General features: G+C 39.6%; 1 protein-coding gene across 1 annotated transcript in view; it reads right to left on the reverse strand.

Annotated features, from left to right (window-relative positions):
• Positions 1 to 17,186, reverse strand: part of PDZRN3 (PDZ domain containing ring finger 3) — a gene marked incomplete at both ends in the record, with an annotated part of 119,214 nt that overhangs the window by 27,280 nt on the left and 74,748 nt on the right. The gene's annotated exons all lie outside the window — the stretch shown is intronic.

Raw genomic sequence — 17,186 nt, forward strand, 5'->3', positions numbered from 1 at the left:
TAACAGACAGTGATACAGAAGCTATAATTGCCAACTATGACAGCTGAAATTTCTCTAATTAACAGGCAAGTGCTTCAGTAGCAGGCATAATAAAAGACACTAACAATTTTGTAAACCATTTTGTAGCAATTACAAATAAACATGACTACATTTTACTATGGTCCCTCAGGATAATTCTTAACATATTTAAGCAGACCAGCAGTACATTTTAAATGTAAGGCACAATGCAATGAATCTAATAGCATGCAACTCGGCAGTGGCTGCAGCAAAGTTGAATGTGCTCAGAAGCTTTTATTTTTGTCTCATGCTGTGTTGGCATCTGAGGAGCTCAGTTATAGCAGGAGATGACTGAACTAGGGATTTAACACAACACAGAAAGGCCATCCCTACCCCTGAAAGCTCATGTGCAGCCATCAGGACTTGACTGCAAACAGCAGAGATGTTACTGCTAAGTGTACGTGGATTTGGAAAAAAAATAAATAAAAGAAAGCAATGGATTAATATTTATAGATTAGCTTTAGGTTAATATTTATACCAACTGAAAAATGGCCATCTGTGCTGATTTCTCTGTTTTATTAAAACTGAAAATGTTCCCCATTTACAAAAAAGATGTACAATAAGTATGGCATGTAGTCACTGTTTGAGTTCTTCCATCTACCTGTGCCATAGATGTAAAACATGAAACATCAGAGGGCTGCCCAACAAACTAGAAAAGTACCCGTGAGTGCAAGCTTTATGGCTATTGCTCAGCCTGCAGGAAACGCTGCCCTGTGTTATGAGTTTGGATTGAGGACATATTTAAACATTTAGAAAGCGTGCAATTTTACAATCTTCTTCAATATTCAATTTATTCTGCTGCAAAGGAAAGAAGACAGAATAACAGAAGAATGAGATGAAAAGTTTAATTCAGATACAGTGGGTTCATGGCAGAAAGCCTTGATCTCATGCTGTGGTCATCTGCCTGGTTTCTGACTGTTGGCTTAGCAGATTTCAGGGGAAGTTTTGAGCGAGGATCATGTGCAGCCTTGGTGTACAACCTCAGTACTTAGGTATCCTGCTGTAAGATGCCCGGCTGTTGCTACAATTATACTGACACAGTTTGCATTAAAATGGTCATCTACCAAAATGCAGTTCATGCTAAGTATATGGTGTAGTGCCAGATTTACTAGGTAGAGAGTGTGATAAGAAGGGATCCCAGGGATCCCTGCACTCTGGAGAATGCGTCTTTGCAGCAGTCTACCCAACTCTGGGAAACAAAGAGGGGAGACTTCTTCACATCCCTGCCAAATGTCAGAAACCTCCTAAAATAGGTAGGAGCTCCATCCCTGTGATATTTCTCCCACAGCATTCCTGCTGCAACAGGAACTCTCAAGGCTAGAGCAAGACAGAGATTGACCAGGTCTTACTGCTGGCCCTGTCTGCTGAAGGGTTCTGGCTCTTGCTGTTTGATATATTTCTATCCAACTGGGGGCATTTCCACAGCTGCTTCACAGCCCATGGCTGTGGATCTTGGACAACTGGAAAGCTCCAGCATATGGGAATTACAGAATCACAGAAACCCAGGGGACTCCCCCTTCTAGTCTTCTGAACGATTCCAAGTCCACCTCTGGAAGCCCAAGGCAGCGGTTTTGCTGTTCCCCCTCCTGGCTCCACCAAGAATCAAGAACTCTACCATTTCATGGTCACAATTAGTGCTCCCTCAAAGCAGGGAAAATTATGATAACTGAATTAAGCTAAAAAAAAAAAACAAAAAAACAATCCTAGCAAAACTGTAAAGAAGTTTATGGCTATGGAAAATTTTGGGTTACGTGATTTGATTAAGCAACTTGAGGTAAAATTTTCAAAGATGAGGCCTTTGGCTTTTCTTTTTAAATGGAATTATGTTAATTCTTAGATGCCACTTGCTATTTAAATGTTAAACTTAGTTCAGGTGGCTGGGTTCAGTCAGGAATTTTTCTCAGAAATAATATGCAGTGGATATGATGAGAAATAAAACTGAAACACGCATGGTATTTCAATTGTAATTTCAACAGAAATGCATCAATTTATTGTTGTTCTGTGGTGATGCAATAGGCTGTAAGAGATAAGTTTTCATTGTATCTAATAACTACCCCTGAGACCAGTAATTATCTGTTTTCATGAAGATTCATCTGATTCAAAAAGATAATCCTTCTATCAGGTCAGGAAAGTAAGTCCAGCAGAGCTCTCTCATGTATGTGATGCTTTGGATGCACACTGCTCAGCAGCAAGCAGCATGGCTTAATGGTGTGCTTGCCTTTGTTGCACTGTTGCTCTGGTAAATAAGCTAGCCCAAAAGTCAGGCCAGCAGTTAGCTCAACTGAGATATTTTCCATTATTGAAATCTACTTCATATTTCCCTGTTCATCTCATGGACAGAAACTGTGGCACTCTCTCATGTGAGTATAGCTAAACTTCAAACATTTGGGCTGAAAGCTTCTACTCTGGGCATTGTCCAGGGTGGATTTTTGTTTTAAAAGGTGTATTTCAGCCATTGTGCTCTAGTCATTTCCAAGAGTAGGAGTATAGGAAAAAATACATTGCCTGTCTATGAGAAATTTTGGATATGTTTTCTTTGAGAAAGTTTTAGTATCAATGGAATTTGAAACAAGAATTTGAAGTTTGGCACAGGGATGGTCGGTGCTGTCCTTGTGAAAACTGCTAAATCTGGTCAGCTTTTCAGCTGCTGCAGTTTGCACATTCTCAGTAAAAAGTTGTTTCAACTTTTGAGTGTAATTCTCATGAGATTTCTTCAGTGATGAATCAACTCTGTGATGCCAGATGGCACAAAGAGACTCCTGCACTTCAGTTCCTTTACCGAGGTTCAGGAATGGGCACCAAAACCAAAGATGTGCACTGATCCTCACTGCTGCACCCAGGTAGCATGCAAAAGCCACCTGAACTACACAGGGCGTGTGATTGCCATAGCTTTGTAACATATGTGCACAGACCAGCCTGTGTGTTACAGAAGCTAATAAACGTGTTGTATGTGGTCAAGGTAAACCAGCTGCCTTGGTTTGTGTGGATAAAGCAGCTTGTCACTGGGTCTGTCATCTGTGTTAACAATGTGTCATGTGTGGTCTCAATGCCTCTCATGCCACAAATAATGAGCTTAGCAAAATGTAGGCATAGAGAACATCTTACATCATACGTAATATGAATATTATATTGGTCCCAGCTGAATCTGAGCAATCAGACTGAATGGGAAGTTCCCGAGCCAGCTGACTAGGAACAATGGTAAATAGCCTTTGAATATACAAGGTGCCAGAAAGCTTTCATTAGCATTTATCTAGATTATTTGCTCCCTATCTGATTACACATGACCAAGTCTGCAAAATCCCTTTTACCAAGATATCTGGCTCCAACTATCAGGCATTTCCTTTTATGTGTAAAAGCTAATTTCCAAGGAACTGAAAATGGAAAGCAGCCAGAGTGTGAGGGGCCACTGCAAACTGCAGGGTGCTGCCCTCGTCTCCAGGAGGCAGCAGGTTCCAGGCAGGTTGTGTCTGATGGCTACGAGCAAATCCTGTCCCATCCTAAGGGCAGGTTTTGCTGTCTGTGTTTGTCAGAGTTGCAACATGCAATCCCTAGGCTTCTAACTACAAGCCTCGTTTAAATTTTGCTACTCAGATGTTTGATTTATTTTATGATGAAGCCTGTCAGATGTTGGCAGGTAAAGGGAATGCTCAAGACCTATGCACTGATAGTGTCCTGTCTGCACGGGCTGGTGAGTCAGAATAAAGAAGGAAATGTAGAACTCATGAGGGACCTGCACCCTGGAGGGGCACATTATTAGGGAACTCAAAGGCTAAAAAGCCTCACTGCCAGCTTTGTCAAGGGTAAGGACTTGCATTGCCAAGTGCTGGCTCTTAGACAGCAGTTCCCACCAGCAAGAATAAACTCACGTCCTTTGTGCAAGGAGCAGATGGCACATAGCTGCTTCACAGATCTGGGCAAACACCAAGCACTGCACTCAGTTCTGGGGGTTCCTAATGTTTGAGTGGTTGACTACAATATTAGTAATGGTTTGGCACTGTTTATTTTGTTTCTTTAAACGCAGGTTGGCTTTGTTTGTATGTAAGTAACTGTTTAACATTATATTTTTGTACATATACTTATCAAGTTCCTTTTAAACAAATGAGTCCTATTTAAGGAGCATGACTGTGGAAATGTTTGCTTAACGCATCAATACTTTAATTACTTTTCTTATTTTTTACAAATATTTAAGACTTCAGAGAAACAAAGGCTAGGAAAGAGAACAGCTGCGACTTTATAAATAATTCTCACATTTGTGTGTTTTATAAACAGAAGTCAGGAAACTGTACAGATTATGATTACATAGAGTGGTGTGAAAGAAAACTGTTTGTGCTGCACAACTGGACTTTAAAGCAAGTATCTGGAATTCAGTGTTTTGGGGTTCCTTTTGATTAGAGCCATTGGGTTACCTGTATTAAATCTTGAGAGCCTCTTTGTTGAGAAAGTGCTCGGAGTTCTATTTCCCTGTGCTTATGTGCAAGTTTTCAATAGTGCAATCCACTGATAGCCATGGGAAACGTTTGATTCTTAATAATACATTTAATTGACGTGGACCTATGTTAAAAATCCCCTTCTGGAAAGTCTTTCATTAAATAATTGAAAGTAAATGAGGATTTTCTATGACATTGTGTAGGCACAAAAATTAAATGCATGCTAAAAATATAAAGATCTCCCTTCTGCAATTTTTTGCATATGGGCATAGCAATCTGCCTGTACACTGGAAGCTTCAAGATGGGAGCCAAAATATTTAAACTAAAACATACCACAAGAGAGGATGTGAAAGCAAATGTAAAAGTTTGGCTTTATTCCCATCAGTTAATGTTGCTGTCTTGAGATCCTTATTTGCTCCACTTAGCTTCTCTGAAAGAGTTCCAATTCTCAGAAGTAACTTAAATGAAATGATATTTATTGTTAAATCATTGAAGGGACTGTTCTGTCCTCTAAGCTCTTTAAGAAGTCCAGTATCTCCTTAATTAATGCCACTTGAAAAAGACAGTAACATTGCAGGAAAATTAGAGCAACATCATTGTAAGCAATGCAACACAGCATGTATGAGCACACTGTGCCCACTCAATCTTTACAAAGAAGAAATGGTGAGGTCAGAATAGGGTAAGTAACTGTTTAATGTGCCACTGAGACCTTGTGCTGGAGAGTAGGATGCAGAGAGCTGACCTATGGACTACAGATCTCCTCCTTGGGCTGCCTGTTCAGGTGCCTATTCTCACAGTGCCAAGAAATGCTGGTCAAAGATTAAGACAAAAGGTGATCCCTGAACCAGAGAATGTACCAGCTGGATTCACAGAGACACGGTTATGGAGTGGGTGGAACAAGGGTTCAGCTGCTAGAGGACCAACAATGAACTAATCAAAAAAGAAATGCTCTTTCACATACTAATAAAGCAATTCCAAAATTACCACCAGCAGTAATTCCAATCCAGCAATGCCAGAGTGAGGGACCTGGAGGCACACGCTTTAAGGAGCTGTACTTTAGCTCAAGTCCTGGACACAGCATCATTGCCCATTTTCCCATTTGTCACAGACTGTATTCAGCCACTAAAACACAAACCCAGAAGTATGGAAGACTGGCAAGGAAATGAGAAAATCTTATTATAGGATTTGTGCTCTAAAAGCTTCTTCTGTCTTGGAAGAAACCTCAGCTTCCTCTCAAAAAGCATCTTTGATTTCTTGGGTTTGATATGGGAACAGGCAATCTTGCCTTTGTAATTTTTTACAGGTGATTTAACTAGATACTTTCTGTTTAAGAAGAATTGCAAATATAAGGCTGCACAAAGTGTAACTTTTTACATGGTAAGAACACTGTGACCATTGTTAGCACTGTTACAAGAAAATTAAATTGAAAATTAAGAATATATGAGTGATGAAAGCAGATCATGAAAGAATATGAGTGTAGAGTTGATTGGCAGTTATACGCTTGTGTTTACAAGGTTCATGTGTTGTCAAATCTAAAATTACTTACAGAGCTTCTATCTCCATTTTGCTTTTTCTGTGAAATATCACTTTAGAAGGATAGCATTGGTAAGCACAGACTGCTGTGAGTGATGGTTTATTTCAAAATCAAAATGTTTTTTGTAAAAGCAATAATGCTCTTTTATAATTTCAGAGCAGGCAAAATGATTCAGTGTACTTGAATGCTGCATAGAATCTATCGACATAATACTTAATCTTTAAAACTGATAGACATGTGCCCCAAAGCTAATAAAGTTCATTCTAATATAAACGAGCAAGTAAAATAGTATATCACAGACTGTGATAGCTTTGGATCTCGATCATATAACTGTAGCCCAGGGACAAAGAAAATTGAAGTGATTTAGAAAGGTAGCCAATAGGATTTATCTAATATTAGGCAGTTTGCTGAAGCACAACAGTAATGTTAGAAAGAGACAAAGGTGTAAAATCCATTTGGCTGTGTCCAAGAGCTTCTACTCTTTGACCTGAATGGCTCCTGATGAACTCCTGTAAGGTCAGCAGAATAACAATAATATACGGTCAGAAATTACCAAGAGCTGCTAAGTATCACAGCCTCTACTAAGTCTTATATTTTAGCTACCGTATTCATATAATGAATTTTAAGCCTTCTCTATTTGAAAAGATATTAGCTTTCATTTCTCAGTTTGTACTGTTCCACTCTTAATTTGAAACAGAGCAAAACAGGAATGCCATCTATGGTTCATTAGGTTTTATATTAACCAGCTCATGAAAAGGATATGTGGGAATATTAAGTATTAATGGTAAATAGCAGTCAGTATGAAAAAAGTTGCTGATATGTTTGCCTTTGTATCCATTTCTAGGTTCAGGTACACATGAGGTATCTGGTTTCTATCCCTCCTTAGCAGAAAAAAACCCAGAAGATGAGCAGACCTTGAATGAAATGAAATCTAAGGCTCTTAGGAACAAAGGAAATGTAACTATTCATTTTTGTCTTTGAAGGTGGGAAAGCTGCATTTCCTCTAAAGGTGATAGGCACTAGATCCAGAATTGGTCTGTGATTCATTCCAACTTGGGCACACAGAGGGGCCAGCAGAGACTGAGCCGTGCTGGGTCCTGCATGCATGAAGCAGCAGTCATCTCTGCTTCAGCAAAGTACTGTCAAAACAGATCAGACACACTGGGTAGGAGACAAGTGACTGAGGCTCATGGTGACTCGAGTGGTTCGCAGCCACAGGGACAGGCTGTGCCAGTGCTGTGAACTTCATCTGTGTTTTCCTACTGCCAACAGAGACATAATCTTGAAACGGTCTTCTTCCAAATACAGAAGAACACAGAAAATGGCTACAGTCCTGCTGAGTGTTCTAGTGCACTCTGAGTTCTCTACTGTTCAGTGTATAAAATACACCAACAATTTTGTGTGGTGCTTGGTTTCCATTTCCATCCCGTTCACAGTATAATCTTGCCAGCCTACAAAACTGCAGCTACACTGTTCATTTCTTGTTCCATTATGAAATCAATACTATTGTGGTGTCACTGATTTGATAGAAGATATTCTGAAGCCACAGTTCCTTCTTTAGCACAGGAAGGAAACTTTTCACATCTAACTTTGCTCACTTTGAACAAGCAATTCTGGTCCAATGAGTACAGTTCATTCCTGGAGACCACAAAACTCAGTGTTGCTCCTTCTAAGTTAACTTGATCTACCTCGATCGTAAGTGGTGGTGGAAGCTATTTCCACTTGTTATTAGCACTGTATTTTTGTGCAGCCCTGTGAATCAGTGGCACACATTTACCTTAATGAAAAAAATAAATTACTTACACAGGTTATTGTACTGGCTAACCACAGAGAATTATTGTGTAGACGTACTTTCTCTGCTATCCCCTCCTTCAATATACATACTCTGAGAACCAGTATTGATTAAGGAGAATTGAAATGAATACAAAAATATAAATGTTTGATAAGAGAAATATGAAAGTACACAGACACGGTGATGAATATCCATAATAACCTAGAAATACTCATTCCTATTGGAACACACAGTCACCCACTACTCTCATAATTTAAAGTGAAGCCCCATAGCTGCAGGCTCTCCACAATGCAGGAAGTGGAATGAGATTTTCCTGCAGAGTTTTCTTTCTCAGACTGGCAAGCCTACCAAGAAAGTGAGCTGCACATGTTTCTTTTGCTTTCTCTGTGAGAATAGATCAACATCTCTGATAAGAATTTTACAGATAGAATTGTGACTTAAAAGACAAGTATTACTTAACCAGATCATTTAGTCATACACAAAATAAATGATTTTGGTTCTTTCAAACTACTATTGCAAGTCCAGAATTTCTGTCATTACCGGGCTGTAAAATGTTCAAGTTTTTATGGCTTACTGTATGATTTAGAGCTTCATTTTTATTTGTTTTTATATTTTGGGATATGGGTTGTCTATTTCGGAGTATCGAGAAATACGTAAACATTGTAGTGAAACATATTATCCACTGCCCATCTTTGTTATCTTTCCTCCTTTTCAAAAACGAGGGCTGCTGCATAGTGCCATGTTTTCTGTTCCAATTATTTTTGCCTGTTCTGACTGTGATGATGACAGACAACTCACACACGTTTTCTGAGGGTGGCACAGTGGAATGAACATACTGGATTGCATGTACATGTCTAGAGGCACAGTCAGCTCATGGCTGGAGGGAAGAAATTTCAGGTTACTGAGAAAGGCACCTATGAGAACATCGAACAACTCACAAATAAAACACAGACAATGAGGGCACCTACTTAACAGCTTAGTTGCTAATATGGTGATCAACATGATTTTCTTTGCTACTTAAAATCCCTTCCTGTTTATTGGCTGTATTTTGCAGTTACAAACTGCCAAACCCATATTCCTGGGTCCTTAGTATTCAAGTTTCTGTGTGCTTGCTTTGAGTTTCATGTTCTTAGCAGCGAGCAGAAAACAAAATAATTAAACCTTAAGATATTCTCATTTCATGGTGTGGCTAACAAGTGAAACTACGAGTAATGATGTAATCTAACGTGTCAAAAAAGAAAATGAAAAGAGGAGACAGAAGGCAGGACGGAGCCGAGGGATGAGATGTGCCATGTCATCTTCTAATTAACTAACTGATCCTTTAAACTGTCAAAATCAGCAAGGAGCTCCATGGCCTGGTGTCTTATTAATATTCATATGAGGCCAGTAGAAGCTATGATTCCAGTCCCAGTGGTTATAGTTAAACATTAAAAAAAACAAGAAGTCAGGCTAGCCACGACTTCAGCAGCTCCACATTCATAAGGAAATGCAGGCAGGGCACCCTGCTTTCTCCAAACCTCTGCTGGGGGAAATTCTCTGAGGATGCATATTGATTTCTGAATTATTATGGGGCTTGTCTATTGAAAAAACAATTATTTTTTTTCTTGCTACGAACTGCCACACTGTTAATCTCATCGAGCTCCATGTTGTCAGATGAAAGAAAGACGCATGTAACGTTTTGTACTGAGTCTACTTTTAATTTTAAGCACACCAAATGAATGTGCTGTTAATAAAACCCTGTCATTTAGAGGAATGGGTGAATTCATTTTGCCTTGTAAGATGCAATTCAGGATTGTTTTTGCAGAAATCTGGGGCCCGCAAGCAAAATAATCTTCCATAATCTTCTTATAATACAATTACTCTCTTACAATCCAGCCTGCCACTCTTTTCCCACTCCCACAAAGTAGAGTTTCCTGAACCTTGAAGTCTAAGGAAGCAGCTGACATTTGGTTTCTCCATTCATTTTCTGTTTAATTCTTCATGGCAGGACAATGCTTTTTTTTTTTTTTTTTCATATATAAAGCCATGAAGCAATCTTCTCTGTATTGCACAGTATATATTTTGGGGCCCAATACAGGTCAGCCACTGTAGTTGAAGATGGGGATAGGGACATAATTCAGCACCCTGAGGTCAAAGGGAGTTTCAGCACTGGCCTTATGTAGGTAATTTCAAGACCAGACTATTCTGAGAATAGCTTAATGCCATTTCTATCTGTGCATGTCATAGTAGAAAGTAATATATTATGCAGCATTTTACAGCAGTATGATCAGAATAGGAGGGGCTGGGCCATAAATCATATTCTATACCTCCCAGTAAAAAAAAAATAATTAAATAGTTTGAAACTCATAATGAATTTAATTGAAATTCTAAAGAAAAGTATCTTCGGTTACCACCCTGCTCCTTCTGTCACCTTTATCCCACCCAGTTTTCTTTGAGGCAACCATTTAACAAGTTTAACACAGCTCCCAGAGCAGAGCAAACTTGGGATCAATCATCTGCTTCTGCAGCTCAATCCAAGTCCTCGTCCTGTGCTGACGAGCAGGGCCAGGAGCAAAGCTCCTCGTGGAGAGCTGAGTGCAGAGCCCTGCTCCTTCTGCATCCTGCACTGTCTTCCAGCACCATCTCACAGGACTGGTTCTGGGTTCTCAACACAAAGTCCTCTAAGTCACAGCAGGGCAATTTTGAGCACCTTCAGTATCTGCTCCCAGGGCTCCTCCATTGGCTGCAGCAGCTGGCTGTGCCCCCGCAGTGGCAGCAGAGCAGTGCCCTTGGCAGGCCCCGCCACCTCAAAGCCACGGTGTGCAGTCCGTGTCCTCCTCCACGCAGGCAGACTGACCTGGCCATGAATATGGGAATCCTGGACCTCTGATGTGCAGAAAAATGTACGCATGGTGCTTACGTGGATCTGAGATTTGTCTGGGCAACCTCGCAGTGCCAGGAAAAAGGAATCTCTAAGCAAAGATATTAACCCAAACATATAGCAACGCGTGTTTGTTCCATTGTTTAACTTCTCTTACGTACAAAAGACAGGCTCAAATAAAAAATTTAAACACTTTAAACTGTCAGCTGGGTTAACATCAGGCACTGAACTGCCAGACCACAAATCTTGAATATGTTGACTCTAAATGTCTACCAGGAGCATATGTTATGGATCAAAGAACACACTGATTAATCCAGCAGAGACGAAAGTCTGTCACTTTGGTCATGGTGGCATGATACCACAAAAACAGTAGTGAAGAACAAATGAACAGAAAACAAATGTCAATGAATATAATAGCTGTAAAAGGTTATCTTCCAAAATACAGTTTTATTAGCTCGAATATCGGGTGCACCTTTTTCATTCAGTATTTCCTGCTTTTTAAAAATCATGAAATTCATAAGAAATGTTGTAAATTAATGCACGTTTCCCTGCTATCTTTTCCTTTTTTTTTTTTTTTTTTTGAGCAGTTCATAATTCTTAGTGTGCCAGCTGATTACATGAAGCTGTGTACGCTGGTATTTCACTCAGAAACATTTGGAAGCACAGTAATGCTGTATTCAGAGCTAGATTCTTTTTCTCTGGTAGATTTGATGTATCTAGTGTGTCTTCCTCAACTGAAGGTTGCTTCAGCAAACCTTTCCCATAACTTACACAGGAACATTTCAAACACTTTCCATTTAGATTGAGTGTTTACTTGAAAGCATCTCAAATATTTTCCATCTCTGCACTCAGAGTTCCTTCTTTATATTGTAAGTTTAATTTTGTTTTGAATTTGAAGGAAAGAAAAGAAAAACAACAACCTTGGATAATAAGACCTTTCTAAATTCGAGCTGTAATATTGAAAATATTTCTTGTGTGTGAGGTACCACAGCCAATAGTCTGTGGGGATCCTCAGCATGTAAACCAGGGATTTGTATGCAGATTATACTCAGAGGCATCTGATTCTGTGGAAAGAATGGAACTCCCAGCACTGTCTCTTAGCTTCCAGAACAGTCTCTGATTAAATTCTGCTGAAAGGCTCCTGATTCTGCTTGTCATTCAGTAGTGTTTTAATGTCCCCTACTTCTTGAAAAGATAGCTGCCTTTGTCATAATAATATCCTGTCAATGCATGCATGTATAGTTGCTAGCTTAATGCATAATTTATGAATTAGATTTTTCCAAAACATACATTGAGTGGATATATTAATGATACACGTTTGGTAAATTTTCTGTCTCGTTTTGGAACAGGATAAATTATCAGTAATCTCAGAAGAGAGAGATATGTATGTGAGTGTATGTGCATATTTTATGTTTGGAAATAAACATTTAAATCATGGTACCTAGCAAGCATGTCAGAAAATACGTGCACCTACAATTTTACCTAATTTTATTGCAAAATGATCCTGTATTTGTGCTTTCTGGAGGAATAAACACTGCTGCATTAGGCAGATTCCTTTAACAAGCCACTGTTCAGTTACACTTGTCCTCAGCTTGTTCTTCTGCATAATTTAAAAGACAGCTGTCATAGCTACATGCTATCTGGTCTAAAATCTGACACTCGTGCAGTGTTAAAAAGCTACCTACTGTGCTCAGTGAGAGTGTGCCCACTCCCCTCAACATCAGCTGGAGCTGAGGACACTTGTGCATGGCAGTGGGACTCAAAACCTTTCAAGTTTGACTTAACCAAACAGTCACACTGTGGAGAAGGTTTAGAAGTGAAAGGTGAGAAAAAACGAGACTTTACAGTGCTGTCTGCAGCACCTGTTGCAGAGGGCAAGATGGCATTCTGTCCACCAGGGCACAGCACAGGAGGTCTTTGCTGGGGCAAGCAGCCTGCGCCAGCAGCACCCAGGTAGCATCCAGTTCCCCAAAGTAAACCTGGGAAGCAGTCTGTGGGTAATCCACAGCCTGACATCGGCTTGGAGAAACAGCGTTAAGGCAAGGCTTTGAATGGAACAAACCATTGGAAAAACAGCAGCAGCAACTCATCAAATCACATTACACTGCCAGAATGACCGGGAGTTTGTTCAGAAAAAGAATTCATGCTAATGGCAGAGTAAAGGCTGAGCTCAGGATCCATGTGACTCAAGGATTGATTTATGCACTGCAAATATGAATATCCTCCTGAGAAAAGGCCATTTCCTGTTTAAGAATTTAAAAATACTTGATTAAACTCTGAGGTTACCAAACTAAACACATTACACTATTTAGTCCATTAAAACTCAGAAAGCCCGTTACTTATCGTGCAGGGATGCGCTGATTGTATTTAATCTTTCCTCTGCCTGCAGTTGCTTTCATTTCCTGTGAGCAGTGAGCACCACCAGCAACAAAACGCAGCGAGCACCCGCTGCCCAGCGCCAGAGCTGATTATAAGGAGCTATTGTCCTTGTGGCAATATTTGTAAGAAAATATCTCTGTTTTATGAACTCTTATCATTATTACCATTGTAACCAACATATGAAAGCTGGAGGCAGATGACAATAAGGATAGCTTCACTGGAAAAACTCTTTTACAGTTAAATTCCATGTGTCATAATTTTTGATACTCTCAAATGTCTGAAATGCTACTTTACAAAAAGCATTTTTAACTGAAGCTAGAAATAGAGTAACATGTTTCTTATGGAGGAAAAAAAAGTGGACCTTGACCATTGCTAATCTTGTCCCGCAGTAGTTTGTTATTTACCAAGCAACAAAGGCAAGTACTGCTATCAGTCTAACGTTCCCTGCCAGGTTATGAACACACAGCGTAAACGATGCGCTCAGACCCTTGCTTTCTCACACCTACTCATGGGCATCTCATGCAGCTGAGGCAGGCAGCCTTAGAAGTGGCAGTCAGCTCCATTAAAGGAATTCATGAAACAGAACTGGGATGGAGCACAGTGACAAGCCCTGATATCCATCTTAGTGCCAAAGATAATGCTTTTCCATAAAGATGCAGCTCAGAAAACTTTTCTGTGACGTTTATCAGCCAGCACTGATTTCATATTTTAGGTCTCTCTTTCTCCTCGGATTGGTGAAGAAGCACAAGCTTCTAAAGGCTGCCTTCCAGGTGTGTGCTTCTGAAGGGCTTTCCTTTCACACTGCCATTCACACACTGAACATACAGAGCTGTGAAAGCACAGAGATGCTAAATCACAGGGTTCATGAATTTATTTTATTTCAAAATCACGGAATGCATTTCAAAAAGCAACGTGCCTTCACACACAGCTGTACTACACACAGCACAGGTCACTTCTACCAAGTGCAAGGATTTTATACTGAGATGTGCAACTGCTCCCAGATTTGGTTTTCATTTACATGTAAAGAATTTACTTTCCTCTTAACACCTTGTGCATTGTGTTGGGAACTTTCTCTAATGAATTTAGGAGAACTGGTAATGGAGAATTATTGACTTAGCAATTCTTGGAATAGCATTTTTTTTTTCCTTTTTTTTTTTTTTTTTTCCTGTTCTCTCAACCACTTTTATCTGGAGCTCAGGATTTGCATTACAGCCTTTGCAGCTCATTGTGGTGATTCAGCTTAAAGCCGATTTCTGCTGTCAGTGAGCAGAATTAGGTGACTTCTCAGTTCTGCAGTCTGAATTTGTTCCTGTTGACCCCAGACATCAAGAGTAAAGAAGAAAGGGAAGACTTACTGTTTCTTCCAACAAATACAACACCTCTGAATGGTGGGGGACCCAGCATTGCTATTATAAAATATAATATAGCCAGAAACTTCCAAAAGGTGTCATGTTGTGATTTTTAAATGCCCAACATCAATTTAATGCAAAATGCTGCCCCAACAGAAATGGGATTATTATCTCTGTTAAAATATATTAGGAACTTAAAAAAGCCTTGACTCATCACTCAGATATACTTAACGTTGCGTCTTCAAGTTGTTGAGTAAGTCATTTTTCAGGTGACTTATTCATTTGATTTTGTGGCTTTTAAAAGTGACCATTTGCCAGAGAAAACGTATCAGCAGGAAGAAATTGTGTGATTTTTTTCCTGCTGCTGCAGATGCAGCCTTTTGGTTCCTCTATAATTACTTGGATCAGACTACAGAGCTTCTATGATTATCCTGCAAACTTTGCTCCTACCTGGAAGAGAAAGGATGAATCTTTTCAACTGTCTCAGCGCATTGCCTGCGTTGTGCTGCTGGACACGATGGTAATTTCTTAAGTCACATGCTTAGGGTTAAAATCTTACTCTTGAGTTGCAATATCTGATCAGGATTAAGTATCTGTTTTGTGTGATTAAGTGTAATTCTGAGCAGTTAAGGAAAACGCTTTAAAAGTTCGCTTGTGGCAGCTGGCAGAAAGCTAAAGCAGATAATTACTCTTTTTAGCCATCTGTGTTAACTGCCATTAGCAGAATTAACCTGAGATTCACCACTTTGAAATTTGAGTCAAAGTTCCATTCCCTTAATCACATAATATAACATTGTCTGAAGTCTAATTAGGAAAAAAAAAATATTAAATCTTCCTTCCACAGGGTGTCTATTTATTAAATTTATTATGTTTTATTAAAAGTACAATAAGTTGAACAAGGGCTTGTATTAAAGGCTTTGGAATTGCATGTTGGCTTTGAACAGCTGTTCAACTTTGAGAAGTTTGTCCTGAAAGTCCTGATCCACATCAGCAGCAAGTGCAGGACTGAACTTCTGTTGGGAAGAAGTCACATTTCTATTTCCTCCATCAAGTATCACAGCCAGGGAATTATCCAATACCTCTCCCCAAGGCTGACAATTCTGACTGCTTAAATTGCTGCTTGAAACTTTTTTAAATGATCAGGAAGCATGCTACTTTAATAGCCCTTATGCTGTGAAAGGCTATGAGCACTTATAGATACATTTGCTGAGAAGCAGAAGATATACAATGTCAAATAAATAACAATGAATGAACAATGAATGAACAATGAATGAATAACAATGTCAAAACTGAAAAGTGAGCAAAGGGAAACCTTCCCTCGCACAAAAAGCAGCTGGAAAAGTGAAGGGACAACAGCAGCCAGCTCATGTTTTATCTCTCAGCGCTTGCCAGGTGTGTCTGCTCTGCACTTTCACTTTGGATACCAAGATCCTGGTAATGCTATAACCGTACAAAGGCACAGACTCAGCTACTGTATTAAATAGACAAAAGCTTACTGTGGAATAACTGTAAAGTTTGCCATACATCAATGGTATTTTTGAGTATTAAAGTAGTAGGGTTGTTTTTCCCAAAATACAGATATCCATCTCAGATATCTTGACATCCTCACACCCACAGACAGAATGCAGGACTTAGGAGGACCTGCAGCCCTGTGAATCAGGATATGGAGACCTGCTCAGACTGTTCACAGTGCCTAAGTGCCAGCAAGCTTCCATGTTCAGGCCACTGAATGGTGGTGCATAACTGCTATTGCCAAGCTGTTCAGGCAGTTGGAACAAGCTGATCTGTAGCTATAGCTAGATACCTTAAATATTCATTTCCATAGATGAGATGTGATGCTGTATAAAGCTTCATACTAGGTTCAGTGTGTGCTTTGATCCGTATATCATTGCAGTATTCCTTTAGCTAGTGAGTTGTCTTGATTTGAAATAAAGTATTTGCTGTGGAGGAAATATAAACAAGCTGAATTTAAGTGAATAGCTTTATGTTAAATATTCAAAGCTCCTCTAATGTACCAGAGATAACTGGAAGTGGCATTGCCTGGTTTGCTTTGCTGTGCAGCCACATGTGCTTTCCTCAGCAAAAGATGCCTCTTCTTCTCTTTCCAAACTGTGTTTGGGGACTTCCATACAAAACAAAGAGGAGAGTAGGAAGGAGGCAGGAGAACGAAAGCCCTTCAAATAACTCTTTTAGACACATTTCACACTTTAATTGAATAAATTGTACAGAAAACCCAAAGTCTGTAGAATATAACTCCCCAGGTGCTCTCAGCTACTACATCTGCAGCTGTTTATATTCAAACTAGGTAATTTAATACAGCTACATCTGTATATATTGTAAGGTGTATTTTAAAATCAAATGGCTATGAATTTTAATTTGGAACAAAGCAAACACCTATGAAAAGACACTTCCTTTCTCCTTGGAACTTACTGTTAATCTCTGAACATTAAAGCAATATTAAAAATAGAGCGCTGTGCTGGCACAAAAGCTCTGTTCGCAATGGGTGCGTAATGTCACTAAGATGACACACATGCACCAAAAAATAAATGTATCATGTCAGTTGGCAAATCAGTTACTGCTCGGTGTTCCCCAAGGGGAGGGATTCATGCATGAGGCTGCCAAAAGAAGGGCCATGATTCAGTTTGGCAGGGGCACTGCCTGCTCACATCTTCACTTAATTGCTCCTTGTAATGTGAGATGTGGTGACACGGTGGCTAGAATAATGGAAAAAACAAATGCACAGAATCCCATATATGCCAGAATCTCTAAATGCTCTGTTTATTTTGCC

The sequence above is a fragment of the Tetrao urogallus genome (assembly GCF_951394365.1).
Source record: "Tetrao urogallus genome assembly, chromosome: 10".
NCBI classification, from domain to species: Eukaryota; Metazoa; Chordata; class Aves; order Galliformes; family Phasianidae; genus Tetrao; species Tetrao urogallus.